The sequence below is a fragment of the Arachis hypogaea genome, chromosome 12 (assembly GCF_003086295.3).
Source record: "Arachis hypogaea cultivar Tifrunner chromosome 12, arahy.Tifrunner.gnm2.J5K5, whole genome shotgun sequence".
Classification (NCBI taxonomy): Eukaryota; Viridiplantae; Streptophyta; class Magnoliopsida; order Fabales; family Fabaceae; genus Arachis; species Arachis hypogaea.
In genome coordinates, this window is record NC_092047.1 from 15,070,442 (window position 1) to 15,077,425 (window position 6,984).

Genomic DNA, 6,984 nt, shown 5'->3' on the forward strand with positions numbered 1-6,984 from the left:
TTCAAATTCATAAGCCATGTGAATAATTCAAAGTTCACATATCAACATCATAATCATTCATCAATCCAAATCTCATTTCCAAATTCATTTAAAAACCATATTTCAGGGAAAATCCTTGATGAGCGGATAATTTATACGCTTTTTGGCATTGTTTTTAGTATGTTTTTAGTAGGATCTAGTTACTTTTAGGGATGTTTTCATTAGTTTTTATGTTAAATTCACATTTCTGGACTTTACTATGAGTTTGTGTGTTTTTCTGTGATTTCAGGTATTTTCTGGCTGAAATTGAGGGACTTGAGCTGAAATCAGATTCAGAGGTTGAAAAAGGACTGCTGATGCTGTTGGATTCTGACCTCCCTGCACTCAAAGTGGATTTTCTGGAGCTACAGAACTCGAAATGGCGCGCTTCCAATTGCGTTGGAAAGTAGACATCCAGGGATTTCCAGCAATATATAATAGTCCATACTTTGGCCAAGAATTAATGACGTAAACTGGCGTTCAACGCCAGCCTTCTGCCCAAATCTGGCGTCCAGCGCCAGAAAAGGATCCAAAACCAGAGTTGAACGCCCAAACTGGCACAGAAAATGGCGTTCAACTCCACAAATGGCCTCTGCACGTGGAACACTTAAGCTCAGCCCAAACACACACCAAGTGGGCCCCGGAAGTGGATTTATGTATCAATTACTTACTCATGTAAACCCTAGTGACTAGTTTATTATAAATAGGACCTTTTACTAGTCTTTTAGACCATCCTGGATTGTATTTTGATCCTGTGATCTCGTTTAGGGGGCTGGCCATCTCGGCCATGCCTGGACCTTCACTTATGTATTTTTAACGGTAGAGTTTCTACACTCCATAGATTAAGGTGTGGAGCTCTGCTGTTCCTCAAAGATTAATGCAAAGTACTACTGTTTTCTATTCAATTCTTCTTATTTCGCTTCTAAGATATCCATTCGCACCCAAGAACGTGATGAAGGTGATGATTATGTGTGACGCTCATCATCCTTCCCCCTTATGAACGCGTGCCTGACAAACACTTCTGTTCTACATGAATTAAGCTAGAATGAGTATCTCTTAGATCTCCTAACCAGAATCTTCGTGGCGTAAGCTAGAATGATGGTGGCATTCAAGAGAATCCGGAAGGTCTAAACCTTGTCTGTGGTATTTTGAGTAGGATTCAATGATTGAATGACTGTGACGAGCTTCAAACTCGCGATTGTTGGGCGTTAGTGACAGACGCAAAAGGAGGGTGAATCCTATTCCAGCATGATCGGGAACCGACAGATGAATAGCCGTGCCGTGACAGGGTGCGTGAGAATATTATTCACTGAGAGGAGGGGATGTAGCCACTGACAACGGTGATGCCCTTGCATAAAGCCAGCCATGGAAAGGAGTAAGACTGATTGGATGAAGATAGCAGGAAAGCAGAGGTTCAGAGGAACGAAAGTATCTCCATTCGCTTATCTGAAATTCCTATCAATGAATTACATAAGTGTCTCTATCCCTATTCTATTGTTTATTATTCGAAAACTCCATAATTATTTTATATTCGCCTGACTGAGATTTACAAGGTGACCATAGCTTGCTTCATACCAACAATCTCTGTGGGATTCGACCCTTACTCACGTAAGGTATTACTTGGACGACCCAGTGCACTTGCTGGTTAGTTGTATCGAAGTTGTGACAGACAATAAAACTAGATCAGAGTACCAGGCCTTTGAAGCCATGGATATGTATCACAATTTCGTGCACCAAGTTTTTGGCGCCGTTGCCGGGGATTGTTTGAGTTTTCGGCAAGCTTTTGGTCCGGTAACATCAGTGCCAGATTCCCTTTTGATCCGGCAACAGCACCAAGTTTTTGGCGCCGTTGCCGGGGATTGTTTGAGTTTGGACAACTGACGGTTCATCTTGTTGCTCAGATTAGGTAATTTTCTTTTTATTTTATTTTCAAAAATTTTTCAAAAATATTTTCAAAATTTTCTCATCTGTTTTCGAAAAAAATAATAATAATAATAAAAATATTTTCAAAAATTTTATTCAAAATTTTTAAGAATGAATTCTAGTGTTTCATGAAGCATGTTGAAGCCTGGCTGGCTGTAAGCCATGTCTAAATTTTTTGGACTGGGGTTTCAACTTGTCATCACAAATGAAGAGATTCTCACACACTGAGTTGTTCTATACATGAAAAGTATCCATACCTGCTGAAGCTTGGCTGGTCATTGGCCATGTCTAGTGTTTTGGACTGGAGCTTTCATTGAAAGCTTGGCTGGCTAGTGAGCCATGTCTAATTCCTGGACTGAAGCTTTAGACTAACATGGCAAGATTCCTGGAATTCATATTAAAAATTTTTGGAATCCTTGTTTTTTCTTTTAATATGCGAAAAATATAAAATAAAAATCCAAAAAAAAATTAGAAAATCATAAAAATCAAAAATATTTTGTGTTTCTTGTTTGAGTCATGAGTCATATCATAAGTTTGGTGTCACTTGCATATGCATCTTGCATTTTTCGAAAATTTCATGCATTCATGGTGTTCTTCATGATCTTCAAGTTGTTCTTGGTAAGTCTTCTTGTTTGATCTTGATGATTTTTTGTTTTGTGTCTTTTCATGTTTATCATATGCATTCTTGAATTCTTAGTGCATAAGCATTAAAGAATTCTAAGTTTGGTGTCTTGCATGTTTTCTTTGCATTAAAAATTTTTCAAAAATATGTTCTTGATGTTCATCATGATCTTCATAGTGTTCTTGGTGTTCATCTTGACATTCATAGCATTCTTGCATGCATTCATTGTTTTGATCTAAAAATTTCATGCATTGCATAATTTTCATGTTTTCATAAAAATTCAAAAATCAAAAAAATATTTTTCCCTTTTTCTCTCATCAAATTCGAAAATTTGAGTTGACTTGTTCAAAAATTTTTTAAAAATCAAATTGTTTCTCATGAGTCAAATCAAATTTTCAATTTGAAAATCTTATCTTTTTCAAAATCTTTTTCAAAAATCAAATCTTTTTCAAAATTCTTAGTTATTTTCGAAAATTTCAAAAATATTTTTCAAAAATCTTTTTCTTATTTTTATACCAAATTTTCGAAAATAACAATATCAATTAATGTTTTGATTCAAAAATTTGAAGTTTGTTACTTACTTGTTAAAGAAAGATTCAAACTTTGAGTTCTAGAATCATATCTTGTGATTTCTTATGAATCAAGTCATTAATTGTGATTTTAAAAATAAAATCTTTTTCAAAAACTAATTTCTATCATATCTTTTCAAAAATATCTTCTTATCTTATCTTTTTCAAAAATTTGATTTCAAAATATCTTCTCTAACTTCCTAACTTCTTATCTTTTCAAAATTTGTTTCAACTAACTAACTAACTTTTTGTTTGTTTCTTATCTTTTTCAAAATCACCTAACTAACTCTCTCTCTCTCATTTTCGAAAATATTTCTCCCCTTTTTCAAAATTTCTTTTTGATTTATTAATTATTTTAAATTTTAAAACTTAATTTTCGAAAATTACTAACAAATTTTCAAAAACCATTTTCAAAAATCACTAACTCCCTTTCAAAATAATTTTCGAAAATTATCCCTCCCCCATCTCATTCTATTTATTCATTCATATCCTAACATCTCATCTCACATCTCTTCCATCGGTACAGTTGTGTTTCTTCCTTTACATCACATTCTTTGTCTCCCCTTCTTGTCTTCCACTCACAAAGGGATCCCTATACTGTGGTATAAAGGATCTCTATTATTATTATTATTATTATTTTTCTGTGTCTTCTTCTTTGTCATATGAGCAGGAGCAAGGACAAAAACATTCTTGTGGAAGCAGATCCAGAACCTGAAAGAACTCTGAAGAGAAAATTAAGAGAAGCTAAAATACAACAATCCAGAGAGAACCTTTCAGAAATTTTCGAACAGGCAGAGGAGATGGCAGCCGAAAATAATAATAATGAAAGGAGGATGCTTGGTGACTTTACTGCACCTAATTCCAATTTACATGGAAGAAGCATCTCCATCCCTGCCATTGGAGCAAACAATTTTGAGCTGAAACCTCAATTAGTTTCTCTGATGCAGCAGAACTGCAAGTTTCATGGACTTCCATCCGAAGATCCTTTTCAGTTCTTAACTGAATTCTTGCAGATATGTGATACTGTTAAGACTAATGGAATAGATCCTGAAGTCTACAGGCTCATGCTTTTCCCTTTTGCTGTAAGAGACAGAGCTAGATTATGGTTGGATTCTCAACCTAAAGACAGCCTGAACTCTTGGGATAAGCTGGTCACGGCTTTCTTAGCCAAGTACTTTCCTCCTCAAAAGCTGAGCAAGCTTAGAGCTGATGTTCAAACCTTCAGACAAAAAGAAGGTGAATCCCTCTATGAAGCTTGGGAAAGATACAAACAGTTGACCAAAAAGTGTCCTTCTGACATGCTTTCAGAATGGACCATCCTAGATATATTCTATGATGGTTTATCTGAGCTATCAAAGATGTCACTGGACACTTCTGCAGGTGGATCCATTCACCTAAAGAAAACGCCTGCAGAAGCTCAAGAACTCATTGACATGGTTGCTAATAACCAGTTCATGTACACTTCTGAAAGGAATCCTGTGAGTAATGGGACGCCTATGAAGAAGGGAGTTCTTGAAGTTGATACTCTGAATGCCATATTGGCTCAGAATAAAATATTGATTCAGCAAGTCAATATGATTTCTCAGAGTCTGCATGGAATGCAAGCTGCATCCAACAGTACTCAAGAGGCTTCTTCTGAAGAAGAAGCCTATGATCCTGAGAACCCTGCAATAGCAGAGGTAAATTACTTAGGTGAACCTTATGGAAACACCTATAACTCAACATGGAGAAATCATCCAAATTTCTCATGGAAGGATTAAAAGCCCCAACAAGGCTTTAATAATGGTGGAAGAAACAGGTTTAGCAATAGCAAGCCTTTTCCATCATCCACTCAGCAACAGACAGAGAACTCTGAACAAAATGCTTCTAATTTAGCAAATCTAGTCTCTGATCTATCTAAGGCCACTGTAAGTTTCATGACTGAAACAAGGTCTTCCATTAGAAATCTGGAAGCACAAGTGGGCCAGCTGAGTAAAAGGATCACTGAAATCCCTCCTAGTACTCTCCCAAGCAATACAGAAGAGAATCCAAAAGGAGAGTGCAAGGCCATTGACATAAGCGCCATGGCCGAACCTGTGAGGAAAGGAGAGGACGTGAATCCCAAGGAGGAAGACCTCCTGGGACGTCCAGTGATCAATAAGGAGCTTCCCTCTGAGGAACCAAAGGACTCTGAGGCTCATCTAGAGACCATAGAGATTCCATTGAACCTCCTTATGCCCTTCATGAGCTCTGATGAGTATTCCTCTTCTGAAGAGAATGAGGATGTTACTGAAGAGCAAACCGCCAAGTTTCTTGGTGCAATCATGAAGCTGAATGCCAAATTATTTGGCATTGATGCTTGGGAAGTTGAACCTCCCTTATTCATCAATGAACTAAGTGATCTGGATCAACTGACATTGCCTCAGAAGAGATAGGATCCTGGAAAGTTCATAATACCATGTACCATAGGCACCATAATCTTTAAGGCTCTGTGTGACCTTGGTTCAGGAATAAACCTCATGCCCCTCTGTGTAATAGAGAAACTGGGAATCTATGGGGTGCAAGCTGCTAAAATCTCACTAGAGATGGCAGACAGCTCAAGAAAACAGGCTTATGGACAAGTAGAAGATGTATTAGTAAAGGTTGAGGGCCTTTACATACCTACTGATTTCATAGTCCTGGATACTGGAAAGGAAGAGGATGAATCCATCATCCTAGGAAGACCTTTCCTGGCCACTGCAAGAGCTGTGATTGATGTTGACAGAGGTGAAATAGTCCTTCAATGGAATGAGGACTCCCTTGTGTTTAAAACTCAAGGATCTCCCTCTGCAACCATGAAGAGGAAGCATGAAAAGCTTCTCTCAAAGCAGAGTCAACCAGAGCCCCCACAGTCAAACTCTAAGTTTGGTGTTGGGAGGCCACAACCAAACTCTAAGTTTGGTGTTGAACTCCCATATCTAAACTCTAAGTTTGGTGTTGGAGAGTCTCAACAAAGCTCTGCACATCTGTGAGGCTCCATGAGAGCCCACTGTCAAGCTATTGACATTAAAGAAGCGCTTGTTGGGAGGCAACCCAATGTTTATTTATCTAACTATATTTTTCTTAGTTATGTGTCTTTATAGGTTCATGATCATGAGGAGTCACAAAATAAATATAAAAATTGAAAACGGAATCAAAAACAGCAGAAGAAAAATCACACCCTGGAGGAGCATCTGTCTGGCGTTCAAACGCCAGAACAGAGCACAGTTCTGGCGCTGAACGCCCAGAATGGGAGCATCCTGGCGCTGAACGCCCAGAACAAGCATGGTTCTGGCGTTCAATGCCAGAAATGGCAGCAAAGGGGCGTTGAACGCCCAAAATGGGCACCAACCTGGCGCTGAACGCCCAGAGTTGTGTGCAAGGGCATTTTACATGCCTAAATTGGTGCAGGGATGTAAATGCCTTGACACCTCAGGATCTGTGGACCCCACAGGATCATCTCAGGATCTGTGGACCCCACAGGATCCCCACTTTACCTCCTCATAATCCTAGTTTTTATTTCCACATCTTCTTCTTCATCTATTCCTTCTTCTTTTGCTCGAGGGCAAGCAACATTCTAAGTTTGGTGTGGTAAAAGCATAGCTTTTTTGTTTTTTTCATAACCATTGATGGCACCTAAGGCCAGAGAAACCTCTAGAAAGAGGAAAGGGAAGACAAAAGCTTCCATCAAGGGTCTATAGCTCAGTGGTAGAACATTTGACTGCAAATCAAGAGATTCCTGAGATACCTCAGGGGATACATTTTCTTCCACACAATTATTGGAAGCAACTAAGGGTGGAACATCAAGAGCACTCCATCATCCTTCATGAAATCAGAGAAGATCTAAAAGCAATG

General features: G+C 38.3%; 1 non-coding gene across 1 annotated transcript; it reads right to left on the reverse strand.

Moving 5' to 3' along the window:
* Positions 1-4,328: 4,328 nt before the first annotated feature.
* Positions 4,329-4,436, reverse strand: LOC112731242 (small nucleolar RNA R71). The gene has a single exon (XR_003167030.1). It is a non-coding gene; the product is annotated as a small nucleolar RNA R71 (small nucleolar RNA).
* Between the last annotated feature and the right edge of the window lie 2,548 nt (positions 4,437-6,984).